This window comes from Carcharhinus amblyrhynchos, chromosome 5 (genome assembly GCF_965287045.1).
Source record: "Carcharhinus amblyrhynchos chromosome 5, sCarAmb.v2.hapA, whole genome shotgun sequence".
Classification (NCBI taxonomy): domain Eukaryota; kingdom Metazoa; phylum Chordata; class Chondrichthyes; order Carcharhiniformes; family Carcharhinidae; genus Carcharhinus; species Carcharhinus amblyrhynchos.
This window is the reverse complement of record NC_137328.1, coordinates 45480483-45494762: the sequence shown is the minus strand read 5'-3', so window position 1 is coordinate 45494762 and position 14280 is coordinate 45480483. Positions and strand designations below refer to the sequence as shown.

The window sequence follows — 14280 nt, the reverse complement described above, 5'->3', positions numbered from 1 at the left end:
CTCCACACAGACAGTGACCCAACTGGGAATCTGAACACAGGTCCTAGCGCTGTGAAGCAGCAGTGCAAATCACTGTGCCACCAGACCACCCATAGTGGAGGGTGTAGTGGAAGGTGTGCAGCAGCAACCTGTCCAGGAAACACCACCCTGCAGCAATAAAGGACATGGAAGACATTTAATTTCTATGCTCCACCATGAGCTTTCATTGCCCAAACCCCAGTTGTTTAATTTACTGATAACTGACTGCATTAAAAGGGTAGATTTGCAACTCCTTTAAAGTTGTACCAGTTCTTTATTTTGTCTCCTTATTTTTCCTATTAAAGTGTTCTATTTCACACTGTTAGATTTTAAATTGCTTCTGCCATGTATCTGCCCATTGCACTAGACTGCTTATGTCTTCCTGTTAGCAGCCCCTTCATTATTTACTCCATTTCTGACATTCGTATCATTTTTACGTCTCAGGCTTACTTGCCCGGGGGGTGAGGATTTGGGCATTCTCAGGTTGGGTGCTATAATACTCCATCTCCCACAGTTCCCAAGAGAGTTCAGTGTTCATGCGCATTGCCAGCCCGGAGTCCTGTGTGTACAAAGCATCGCCACTGCGATCTTCGCTGTGAGCTCGGTTACAAAAGGAGGAGGTGGAAAGAGAGAGGAAAAAAAGAAAGAAGAGGAATAAAGTTACTGCCCTTTCGGAGAAAGCTGGTTCTTGCAGTGAGCCCGGACAGTTTATTTCGCAGAGTTTTGGTGAGTCTGCTGTAGTTTGGAAATAGTTGCAGCACTTGGTGTTGTGTTTTTTCAGTGGAGGTCACTTGCATGGAATCGGGGTGGGGGGGGGTAGGGTGAAGAAAGATTTTTTTTATCTAAATGCAACTTGTGTTTGTGTTGGTTAACATGGTGTATGTTTTGCAACGCAGTTTTCAAAAATGAAACAACTTGCACCCGTCTTCCAAAGTTAAATGTCGAGAGGGTACGGTCATTTTTAAAGTCTGTGTACATAATGGATTTTGAAGCCATTCATTTTCTGCATGAGATCTTGGTTGCTGGAGCTTCAGGATTTGGGTGGTTTCGGCCAGAATGAAGCGTGAATATTCATGCTGTGGAAACAAGTGTGTTTGTCCCCCGACTGGGAGAAGCCAGTGGATGTGGACGGGAACACGTCCCAGTGACAAAGCAACAGCAGCGAAACCTGTGAACATGCTTCTCTCATCCCCAAAGAGGTGTCCTGTTACAAGGGAAATGTTTCCCTTATAATCAGAAGAGAAATTGCAATATATTTGAAGTTTGATCTCGTAGCTACGAGATCTCTCTCTCTCTCTTTTATTTTAATATTTTCCATCTACCAGTGTTTCCAGTAATATTTTGGGACGATGCACATGTTTCTTTACTCATCTTGTAACATTCAGAAACAAGATCAAATACATCCGGCTATGAATGGCACAGCAGGATATGTATTGGGAAATATATCTAAGCGTTTTAATTGCTGATTGAAACATTATTTAAAAATCCCTTATTTCAAATAAAAATGTTCTTATCTCCTTTTTTTTGATTGCGGACTTCTACTGAAACCTCGATGTATTTCTGTGGTATTCCCGCATAGTACAACTGGTGTGTCTTAAGACTTGATTGACGGGCAGTCATTTCCAGTAGAAAGCAAATAGTTTTAGCTATGGTCACTTTCTAACTTTTCCTGGTTAATGAAGGGTTGTGTTTGTTTAATGATATTGCAAAGTCCTTTGTCCTTTCAACAGCAAAGTTTCTCTTTGTGTGTGTTGCCATACTGCGAGCCCTTTAATTTCAGCTAAATTATGGTGATAGTTCACAGGTTCTGCAGCTGTACTTTTGAAGTGATCACTGCAAGTGTTTGGCATGGATATTACTGTTACCTGCAACAGAATGAAAAGGAAATAGCTGACTCTAGCTATGGTTCATCATTTGGGCAGCAAATGGATGGATACATGTTGAAGAGCAGTAACTGAGTGTTCACTTGTGAAAAGCAAAGGCATGAATAAGTGATAGGGGAATTGCAACATGAGTAACTTGCTACTGTGCAAACTACCATTCCCCAATGTGTTTCTTGCATTGCATATGCAATGGTGAATTTTTTTTAAGGCAGCCATTTAAAGTGATATTTTTAATTTTGTAAGAGGAGCAAAATATGGTGGAACTTTAACTCCATTTGAGATGACACAGTTAACAAATTGCACAACGTTTGCTGTTATAGTTGGCATTGCCTGAATTCCTTGATTAGATTACTGCCTTGTAACCTACACCCTTTGGGTGTCTTGTATGTACAATAGTTGAGGCATAAGTCACAGAATCAGGGTTCAAGTTATTTCTGTAGTTTACTCTTTCAAAACTCAAGACAGAGTTACTGTATGACCTGGCTGGGTTTTCTGGTTATAATTCCACTAGGATGATACACTTGATAAAGTCACCAGTGGTCTTTGCTTGCTGTACTAGTGTTTAAGTATTTATAAAATTCCATGCTGGGTTATAATGGAGTCTTGCTTTAGTTTGTGTAGTGAACAGTAGAAAGTTTCTTCTGAGACCTAGGTTTATCTTCAGCTCAGACTGATGAAGAAGGAAATCAGTTTTGGTTGTGAAGGTAATAAGTTGTAGATTCTCAAATTCCAGTTCAGAAAGGATGGCGAGTTAGTATTGTGTGGTAGTACACATGACTCAAGACTGAATTCTAGGAATGGTTACGTAATCTAGGATGGCACTTGCAATTGCATTGTTGGGTGCTGTTTTAGTGATTTTTGAGGCTTGGAGCCAGGATAATTTATTCAGGTTGGTAGAAAAGAAATGGGCAGCACAACTTTCTTTCTGCCCCTTAATCAACAATCCAAAACAGATAAATTGGATTGTAATTTGTATGGAATGATGTGGTATACAAATTGGATGCTGCTGCTTATTCTGTCAGAGCACAAAAAGAAAGATGGGAATAGGAAGAGGTCACTCGCTCGACCCCTGAAACCTGCTCTGCTGTAAAGTCATTTTGATCCATACCTGAATTCCATTTACGTGCCTCAGTTGTTTGTTCTATATCCCTTTAATCTAAGAACCAGTCTTGAAAATACCATTTTCTGTATCGATCGACAGCCTTATTGACTCTGACGTTTTTAAAGACCACAAATTAGATCACCCCTCAGCCTTCAGAGCTCTAGGGAATGCTTGTCTTGTCCTCTTAAATGTGGTTTAATTTGTTTACCCTTAAAAAGGGTGTTGCCCACTTTATGGTTTCAGTTCTGTAGGGGAATGTGTTGTAGTTGTTAGGGTCATAAAAGGTGAATGGAGCACCTTAAGTGACCTGGAATTTTAATCTTTTAGCCAGCTTGACAGTAGATGGACGTCTTGCTTTTGTAGATTTGTTTCTCATGATTATGCCCTTAGTACTGACTTCATGTTTTCCTTGTTTGCATATCTCCTAAGAGTGCAGCTCTTGCTCTGGAAATAGAGCTTCATGAAGGTTTATTTGACATTGCATAATAATTTGTCTTTAATGTTAAAAAGCCTCCATGGATTAATATCAAGCTAAAATTGAGATAGTTAAAGGAGATATTAGAAACAGGTGGCCTGTTTCTAAACCATCCAGGTTCCTTAACTTAGCATTGAATAATACAGTGCAGAAGGAGGCCATTTGCTCTGAGTCTGCACCAGCCACAATCCCACCCAGGTCCTATCCCCAATTTATCCTAGCTAATCCCCCTGACACAAAGAAGCAGTTTAGCACTCCACCTAACCTGCACATCTTTGGACTGTGGGAGGAAACCCATGCAGAAATGGGGAGAACGTGCAAACTCTACACAGTGACCCAAGCTGGGAATTGAACCCAGGTCTCTGGTGCTGAGAGGCAGCAGTGCTAACTAACCACTGTGCCACCGTGCTGCATGTCAGGTAATGGGTATCCTTCTTGCACTCTGGAGCTGGATCACGTGACCTCCACATACATTGTCTCTCCTTAGCCAGTGCTGCTGTAAACCAGTGTCCTTATCAAAATAAATCAGTGGATAGCCAGTTATATCATATGTCCAACTGATGGTATAAATTAACTTTTTGTCTAACACATCTTCATAAAGTTAGACACAAGTATTGTGAGGCTGAAGGCACAAAGTGACTTGAGAGAAAGGAATATCTTTTTAAGCGGATGAGTTTGTATGATTGGAGTGGATGGGAATGTAGTGGCCACGAGGCATGGCAAGGCTGAGGGGTTAGTCCTACACCTGAGGTTAAAGGAGTATTCTGTAAACTGTGTGAGACTTTATATGCCCTCTCTGATCAGAACTTTACACACACCTGACGAAGGAACACTGTTTCCAAAAGCTTGTGGGATTACTATCAAATAAACTGGTTGGACTTTAACCTGGTGTTGTGAGACTTCTTATTGTGTTTGCCCCCATCCAACACTGGCACCTCTACATCGTTAAAGGAGGGCAGCAGAGAAGTGAGTTATGAGCTGAAAGCAAAGTGCTCTCAAGTGATCTGGACAACTTGTCCTGATGGTTTGTGAAATAGTGATTTTTGATTGGTGTAGGAGTAGCAAATGCACCATTCTGGACACAGTTGAAATACAGTTTTTGAAGAAATGTACATTCCTTTTGTGCTGTCTGTAAGTTGTAACAGCAGAAAGGGCAACAACATGTATATCTTAAGACTTGGAGACAGCAATGTTGTAGGCTCTTCAAGCCTGTTCTTTTTCAAGTCCTCCAGCAAAGTGACCTCCTCATTTCAAGACTAGAAGGAACTAACTTCTGTGACCCGCAGAAAGTCCATCTTTTCCAGCAACATCTCCAGTATTGTACGCATGTGCTTGTTTGTTAACCAAATAATGTATCAAATTGAGGGATCAATTAAAAGGCAGTCCCATAAAGGGATGCAACATTCAAATAAACAGAATCCTAGAAATGTTAGTGTCATTTTGAGTACAGAATGTTCTTGAGGCTTTTCTCCCCATGTAATTGTTATACTAGTGCTTGTTGAGGGTTCTGGGCATGTGCAGGTTTTCGAGGGCTTTTCAGTCTGCAAGGAAGATCTGTTTTACTTGTGCTCCTGTTTTCATTGTTATTACAGTTCTGCTGAAAATTCTTCTTTGAAACAATGCAAATGGCTGTCTTAAACTACCACATAAATGACGCTTCAAACATCAGAATGTGATGAAACACCCCAATTTCTATGGTGGCCATCAAGCATGTCAGACCCCTGTAGTTACCACACGCTCCTTTTCCAGGGGCATCTGACAGTGAACATAGCTGTGGAAGAGGGGCAGATAGTCAGCTCAAGCAACTGTCTGCACCTAGTGAGGGTCAGGGGCATGAGCACCTCCATCTCTCCACCGCAGGTCCCCAAGGATTAGGAACCTTGGGCTGAAATGCAACTCCAAAGGAAGTAACAGATTTTTCAGAACACTAAATGGTGTGCAGCCTAGGACTACTTGTAGATGCCTGACCCATAGCCTCTGCAAAGCTGCAAAAGACGCAGACATCTTGGAGTCTGTGAAAAATGCAACCTACAGTTGTATGGGACAGTTGCATGAAGTACCCTCCACTCTAGGCCCCAATAGTAAGGGATGGGGGAAGTGGGGGGAGAAGTACTCCTCCTGCATACAGACCCCTCCACTGGGGACCTCTGCTGCTGAATGGGAACAAAGCATGCCCACAGCAGGTAAGGACAAGGAGGTGAAAGGTGTACAGCAGCAGCCCATAAAAGAAACACCTCCACACTGTGCTAAAGGGCGCAGTGGGCACTTCCACAAGTTGGCTTCCCGTGGGGCACTGACACGGGGGCTTGGGGCTGTGAAATTGAGTCCACTGCATACATCAGAATCCTGAGTCCTTGTGTGCCACTGGGGCCAAGCGCCACTGTTTTCACTGTATTGGATTGTATTGACTCTGAGCTGGGTGCCCTCCCCATCTTGACGTGTTAGTTTGAATAGGGTCATCAAGCCCACTCCATCACCACCCAGCATGTCCCTGATTCTGCTCCTGCCAGGAGCCACAGCCTTTGGCCAGTTAGAACTTCAGGTGACTGACAAATCACAGGTTGCCTGCCTGCAACACAAGTTTCCAGTTGATGCATATTTAATGAGGTGAGAAGCATACAAATCTGGCCTTTAGAAAAACCATAGCTTTTCCCACTCCACGGACCAAGTGTGGTGGGTGGAAAGTCCTGCCCTTTGTGATGCAGTTTTCTACATCTTGCTTACAGTTGTAATTTAACTTGGGTAAGATTCTGGTTTTCGACCTTTCTCTTAACTATCTTTAAAAACCACCTCTAATGCTTCCTATCTGGTCTTTAAAAGCCCAAATGCTTTTTTCCCATTCTTTTCATAATTCAGACCCCTTGACGCTAGAGATCAGGCTATGATTCTTCTATGCACTGTGCCCAGTGTTTCAATGATTTAGTTTTGTTGGTAACCGGAGCTGGTTACCGACAAAACTCCAGATTCTGTATGAACAGTAAAAGAATTTTAGTCATAGTTTGCTCCAGCTTGTATCCTGTGTCACTTGGCTTTACCCTCTGTTTCAACACCATTTGTGTCAGCTCTTTTCTGTCCAGTGCTTTGCTCAGTTGCCTTGCTCTGTTAATGTTTGTCCTGGTTTGGCACTACTTTGACTGCCTTTATGTTGAGTTTCTGAATCCAAATAATCATGTAAATCACAAGTCAAAATGTTGAAAGGTTGTGTCCTGGGGCATCCCGCTCTTTTATTGCCTTCACCCCCTCAAAATACCCATTTAATGCATCTTTTACCCAATTTCTAATTTCCACGTTCCATCTAATGTTCCACAGCTTTAAGTTTAATCAATATGTCAGATGGCATTTTATCAAATGCTATTTTAGATGCACCACACTGAGGCATGTATCATCCACTTTCCTTGGAAAGAAAACATTAATTTGGTTAGGGAGGACTTTGTGCATCTGTATGTTGATTGCTGTTGACCATATCTGCATAAAATTAATTTGTAAAGTCTAATTGTTGTTTTACACAATAGATGCAAAATTAATAATGCTACAGCTGTGTGCTTGTTGTGTTGCCCTGTTTTTAAGAAGACTTCATTTGTATCTGGTTTCACACTCCCAGTATAGCTCCACTGTTTAGTGACTCACTCAATCTGGCCAACGTTGCCCATGAATTTCTGTCTTCCATCCCCCACACGAAAAATGATTGCATTCATCTATCTCGGAGATCTTAGTCGATTGCCTCTGTTTCATTTATATTGCAATCATTGATTTTTCTTTTAGTTTATCCTACTGTGAATCTAGTTTACTTCCACTCAACCACCATTTCTGCCAGCCTTTAACATTTAGCCCTATTTGTTAGGTGCCTTAAACCCACTGTTTTCCCAGGCTTAACTTTGGTTTTCAGAAATTATGGATACAGATTAATGGAAACCTAGGAGCAAGTTTGCAGTATACTTGTGTTCAGAAGCTATTATACTGTTTGCACTGTGATCTATATTGAAAGAATGTTAACTAACTATTGTTACATACAGATTTTGCTTTTGGTGTGTAGAATGGGACTTCATACTGAATTTCAAATAAAGAGACACCGTACATCATGTGGCTGGATAGATGTGTAACTGGCTAGCTTTAAGACATTTTCCAATGGTGTTCTTGGTCAGTTGCTAGGAGATTTAACAACTTGGGGTTGTATATACAAGTACACGTGCATGATTTTCACTCATAGTCAAAAACTCTTTAAATGTTCTGTGAAGAATGACCATCTGTCGTGTTCCAACTTAATGGTCTGGATGCAAGAGTTCTGTAATGCCACAAATAAAAAATTTCTATTTTACCCACCTCACCTGTGTGTGCACTTTGAAAGTATTTCTACAACACCTGTGGATTTTATGATTATACTTCCAATTGTGCTTGTGTTAAAATGGTTTGCTTTTATATGCTTTTTTTTAAATGGGATTTGATTGCAGAGAAGCACAAAGCAGTCTAGGTTAAATAATATCATGTTCCTCTGGAGACTACAACATGAAATAAAAGCGCTGTATATTGCCTAATAAAGGTTGAAGACAAAAAAGCAAGTTTGACGTAAAGGAAAAAATGTGCCACATGTTAATGGGAAGAAAATGTTGAAAGACAATGAACACTTGAGACCTATTGACTGAGTGGAGGAAAATTGAGAGGTGTACCTAGATTTTTAAAAATTAAAGAAAAATACAAAAGAAATAGTTAGTTCTATACAGAGGGGCGGCACAGTGGTTAACACAGCTGCCTCACAGTGCCAGGAACCCCAGCGCAGTTCTGGCTTTGGGTGAACTGTGTGCAGACCTGACACAGACGTTTTCCCTATGTCTGTAGGGATGCTCCGGTTTCCTCTCACCGTCCAAAGATGTGTAGGTTAGGTTGATTGGACTAGGGGGCACAGCCTCAAGATAAAGGGGGGGCGGTTTAGAACGGAGTTGAGGAGGAACTTCTTCACTCAAAGGGTGGTGAATCTCTGGAATTCTCTGCCCGTTGAAGTGGCGGAGGCTACCTTGCTAAATATTTTTAAGACGCGGATTGATGGGTTTTTGATCAGAGAGGGGATTAAGGGTTATGGGGAGAGGGCGGGAATGTGGAACTGAGCCACGACAGATCAGCCATGATCTTATTGAATGGCGGGGCAGGCTCGAAGGGCTAGATGGCCTACTCCTGCTCCTATTTCTTATGTTCTTGTGTTCTTATTATGATTGGCCGTGGTAAAAGTGCTCGATAATGGGGATAGGGTGTAGGGGAGGGCCTGGGTGGGATGTTCTTTTGGAGAGGTGGTGCACCCTCGATGGGCTGGATGGACACACTCTGCACTTTGTAGGTTCTATGGTTTGAAGTATTGTTCAAACTGTAGATGACAAAAACGGTTGACGATGGGAGAGCCGTTGATGTCATCTATATGGATTTCAGTAAGGCGTTTGACAAAGTCCCTCATGGTAGGCTGGTAGAAAAGGTTAAGGCGCATGGGATACGAGGCCAGGTAGCTAGGTGGATTGAGAACTGGCTGGGAAATAGGAGACAGAGGGTAGTTGTGGAGGGGACCTTGTCGGGCTGGAGGCCAGTGACCAGTGGTGTGCCGCAGGGCTCAGTACTGGGACCTCTCCTCTTTGTAGTCTACATAAATGACTTGGAAGAGGGCGTAGGTGGTGTGATCAGCAAGTTTGCTGATGACACCAAGATGGCAGGGTTGGCGGGTACAGAACTGGATTGTCAGGTGATACAACAGGATATAGATAGGTTGGTGCAGTGGGCAGATAGGTGGCAGATGGCATTTAATCCTGACAAATGCGAGGTGATGCATTTTGGACGGAATAATGCAGAGAGGAGCTATGTGATAAAAGATAGACAGATTAGGAGTATAGACATACAGAGGGACCTGGGAGTGCAGGTTCACAAATCCATGAAGGTTGCGTCACAAGTGGAGAAGGTTGTTAGGAAGGCTTATGGGATGTTAGCCTTTATAGGAAGGGGTATAGAGTATAAAAGCTGCCGTCTAATGCTTCAGTTGTACAGAACGTTGGTTAGACCGCATTTGGAGTACTGCGTCCAGTTCTGGTCACCTTACTACCGGAAGGACGTGGAGTCTCTGGAAAGGGTGCAGAGGAGGTTTACCAGGATGTTGCCTGGCATGGGGGGGACTGGGTTACGAGGAGAGATTGAAGAAACTGGGGCTATTCTCCTTGGAAAGACGGAGATTGAGAGGGGACATGATAGAAGTATATAAGATACTGAAGGGAATAGATAGAGTTAATAGTGAGAGACTGCTCCCTAGACTGGGTACGAACACGAGAGGTCATCATTTAAGGGTGAGGGGGGGGGGGAGGTATAATTTGGAGGTGAGAAGAAGGTTCTTTACGCAGAGAGTTGTGGGGGTCTGGAACGCGCTACCGAGTAGGGTGGTGGAGGCAGGAACGTTGGACTCGTTTAAGATGCAGTTAGATAGGCACATGAGTGAAACGAGAATGGAGGGATATGGTAGGGGCTATTAAATAGGGTTAAACCTCAGAGACACCGGAAGGGCAGGCTGTATGATTAATATTTTTTGTCTTTATTCCACAGGTGGAGGTCCACCTCGTGTCAAGCGAGGGGCATGCACACGGCGGGTCGTGCGTGGGCTGCTCTTGGAAGTCCAGGAGTGGCCTAGTACTTCATGTCGGTGTGTGTGCTTGATCCTGGACCGGTAGACGGGCGCCGCAACAGCTCAGTGACTAGCACTGCTGGCTGTGCAGACACATGGATTTTGGCCTGTGTCTGTGGGAGTTTGCGCATTCTCCCTGTGGTTGCGTGGGTTTCCTCCGGGCGCTCCGGTTTCCTCCCACACCCCAAAGATGTGCTCTTAGGCTAATCGGTTTTTACCAAATTGACACTATTCTCCCCTGAATCTGACTGAGTAGGGTTCCATTCGTAGACATGCAGGGTAGAATAGGTGTAGGGTGATGCGGCGGCACGGGCTCGTTGGGCCGAAGGGCCTGTTTCCCGTGCTGGGTTGTTCTTTGTTCTTTGTATGTTAGTTAGGGCACTGCTTTGAGTATGATGTACAGTCTGGGCACTCCATTAGAGAAATGCATTCGGAAAAAATGTGGGAATTTTTGATGGGCTGAGTGGGAGCTTCTGGAGAAATGGTATGTGGTGCTTTAAAAACTACAGGAACTAATCTTGTATAACTGAATTTTGACTAAGTTCACATCTTGCCCTGTGTTTCTCTTGTGATTGCACTGCGGCAGGGTGAACATTTTACCTCTGCCTTTGGTCAGGAAACAGCAAGATATTGAGGGCAGTCAGGCCTCTTAAAATGGAGAACTGTAGGGGAGGGTCTTTGCAAGTGATTATTGAAGAAAAGTTGGAAGGCTTTGGGAAGTAAGAGTCTCCCCGACCTCTGATACCTGTTCTGTGACACAAAGCAGTTTATTTTCATGTTGGGTCCTATCTTAGTCAATATGTTTATTTGTACTGCTTTTGGGGAGATTCAAGGATTATTTTTAACTTAACTAAGCATTCCATTGGTCACCTAGACCTGCAATTATAGGAATTTTTGGGTTGCATTTATTGTACTTGATTCCGATTTTTTTTAAAAGAAAATGAGGCATCCAAACCACTATGGAAACATCCAATGACATCTGAGCTGGAGAAGGTAGCTATAACCAATCCAAATTAGCAATAGTGTTTTTAGAAAAGATTGATACTGTAAGTTAGTGTGAGTGTGGAAGAGCGTGGGATTAAATTAGTTGGTTCCTGTACATAAGCACACGAGTTTAAAACCTCAGCCATGGTTTGGGTAGTTTTACTGTACTATTTTCCAAAGTCTGGAAGTGTATGGGAGGTATTGTGGCCTATCCAACAATCTGAGAGTGATGGTGTATGTCTATTTGATACATTAAGGATATTAAGCAGAATTCTCCCATCCCGAATTGTAGTGGGTGGGACGTAGACCATGCAAAGGTCCATTGACATCAGGCAGGATTTTCTGGCCTTGGGGCGAATGCAGCTGGAAAATTCCGGCCATAGAGTTTATCTTCAATTTTGGGGCGGGAGATTTGCCTGTGGGTGAGAAGTGGTCTTATTCTCTCAGCACAAGGTATGTGATTGAGAAAGTCCGAAGCACAGTGCACTGATACGCAATGAAAACAGTATAACTTAGAATAACAATGACAAACATTTATATGTCTTATAGCGCCGTTATCAGCTGCGGAGGTGTGACGATGGAGAATGCCCAATAACATTTTGGAATGCTATCACAAAACAGTCACATAAGCAAATCTGGAAATCTTAGCACAGGTATTGAAATCCTTGATAAAGAAGTGGGTTTTAAGGAAGGAACAGAAGCCAAGAGCAGGGTATGTTTAAGGAAGGAACTCAAGAACATGTGGCTTGAGTGTCTACAAGTCAACAGCCAGTGCTGGTAGCAGAGATATGAAAGTGATCCAACTGGATGAGGATGTAAGATTATGGGTTTGGAGGCAGTTACAGAAATGGATCAAGGAAAGATCATGAGGGACTTTAATACAAAAATGGGGAAATTTAAATTTTGAGGTGAAAGGAAACTCGGAATGAATGTGGGTTTGCAAGGGCAGGGGTTGGAGACAAGTATAAGAACATAAGAACGTAAGAAGTAGGAGCAGGAGTAGGCCATCTAGCCCTTCGAGCCTGCCCCGCCATTCAGTAAGATCATGGCTGATCTGAAGTGGCTCAGTTCCACTTTCCTGCTTTCTCCCCATAACCCTTAATTCCCTTGCCTACCAAAAACCTATCTACCCGTGTCTTAAATATATTTAGCGAGGTAGCCTCCACCACTTCAACGGGCAGAGAATTCCAGAGATTCACCACCCTTTGAGTGAAGAAGTTCCTCCTCAACTCCGTTCTAAACTGCACCCACCCACCCACCCACCAATCTTGAGGCTGTGCCCTCTAGTCCTGTTGTCCTTTCTGAGTGGGAAGAATCTCTCTACCTCTATCCTATCCATCCCTTTCATTATCTTATACGTCTCTATAAGCTCCCCCCTCATCCTTCTAAACTCTGAGTACAGACCCAGTCTATGAAGTCTCTCTTCATAGTCCAACCCCCTCATCTCCGGTATCAGCCTAGTGAACCTCCTCTGCACTCCCTCCAAGGCCAAAATATCCTTGCGCAAGTGCGGCGACCAAAACTGCACACAGTACTCCAGCTGCAGCCTCACCAATGCCCTGTACAGTTGCAGCAAGACCTCCCTGCTTTTATATTCTATCCCCCTCACTATAAAGGCCAGAAATGCCCTGCCCTGGTGTGGAATAGAGTATAGTCAGTGCAGTTTTCACTTTGTTTTGAAAAATGATAGGTGGAAGGCCAGTGTAAAAGGAGCATTGTGATGGTCAAGTCTGGAAGTGACAAAAAACACAATAGCGTTTCAGTGGAAGGTGGGCTGAGGTAGGGTGGAGATGTGCAATGTTGTAGGGGTGTAATTTGGCAGTCTTTGTAATTTATGAAGGTATGACATTGGAAGTTAGAGTCTAAGCTGAATATGCCTTGTACAGTTTTAAGGTGTCAGAAAGCATAGCTTAGCACAATAAATTGCTCTCATGATACTGGTCTCAGACCTGTAGAGCCCTCATACCCTTCTGCTCAGTAACATTAAGTACCAAACTCTGCATGTGTGCACACATACTTGAATTGACTCTGCCCAAATAAGAACATAAGAAATAGGAGCAGGAGTAGGCCATCTGGCCCTTCGAGCCTGCCCCGCCATTCAATAAGATCATGGCTGATCTGTCGTGGCTCAGTTCCACATTCCCGCCCTCTCCCCATAACCCTTAATCCCCTCGCTTATCAAAAACCCATCAACCTGTGTCTTAAAAATGTTTAGCGAGGCAGCCTCCACCACTTCAACGGGCAGAGAATTCCAGAGATTCACCACCCTTTGAGTGAAGAAGTTCCTCCTCAACTCCGTTCTAAACCGCACCCCCCTTTATCTTGAGGCTGTGCCCCCTAGTCCTCCTGTCCTTTCTGAGCAGGAAGAGCCTCTCCACCTCTATCCTATCCATCCCATTCATCATCTTATATGTCTCAATGAGATCTCCCCTCATTTGAGATCTCAAATGTGTTGCAATGTATTTAAATATAAAACTTTTGTGTAGCAAATTGTTTTAATTCCTATTCAGCCCCCAAACACTTTCATTGAAAGATTTTGCATGTGCATTTTTTATAAATTTGTGAATCATTCCTCCGCTTTCTATCTGTCTGATCCCTAAAGAATGGCATCACCATGACTCCACTTATGACCACGCGCAAGTCTCAGAAATGTTGCTTTTGATAGCTGCTAACTGTCTTAATGAATGCAACTAAATTCTTTTAAATTTCACTTAATACCTGTATTACAAGTGCAGTCTTGCTTGGCAGTCTTTTATCAAAAACATTTTTTAAGATTTGTGCAGACAGATCAGAAAAGCCTTATTCATCAGCAATTTAATGTCTTAATTTTTTTTAAAAAGTCAGTGAGGCTGATATTTATATTTCAGAAGTCATGCTGTGGCCCCGAACTGTATGTAAAAGAACAAAGTGGGGGTGGCATGTGTTGGTGATCGAGAGTTCAAAGGCTTTTTTTCCATGCAGAACAGTAGGGCTGTAACTTCAAAGTTCCCTGGAGTTGGACTGTGGGTGCCCCAAAGATGCACTGGGGAATCCCTCTCAGAACTTCATGGTTAAGCATTTGCATGATAATTGCCCAGAAGTTCTTATCTCCCTTGGGCAATTGTCCTGTGCTATGAGCCACCTGCAAACGCAATTTAAATCTCAAATTTAAGATGGTTCCAACCAAGGATTACCC

General features: G+C 43.1%; 1 protein-coding gene across 2 annotated transcripts in view; it reads left to right on the top strand.

Moving 5' to 3' along the window:
• The first annotated feature begins 587 nt into the window (after positions 1-587).
• kank1a (KN motif and ankyrin repeat domains 1a) overlaps positions 588-14280 on the top strand; it is a 252018-nt gene continuing 238325 nt past the window's right edge. For both annotated transcript variants that reach the window (XM_080188718.1, XM_080188719.1), the window contains exon 1: positions 588-744. The gene's annotated coding sequence lies outside the window, so the exon portion shown is untranslated. The remainder of the gene's footprint in view (positions 745-14280) is intronic.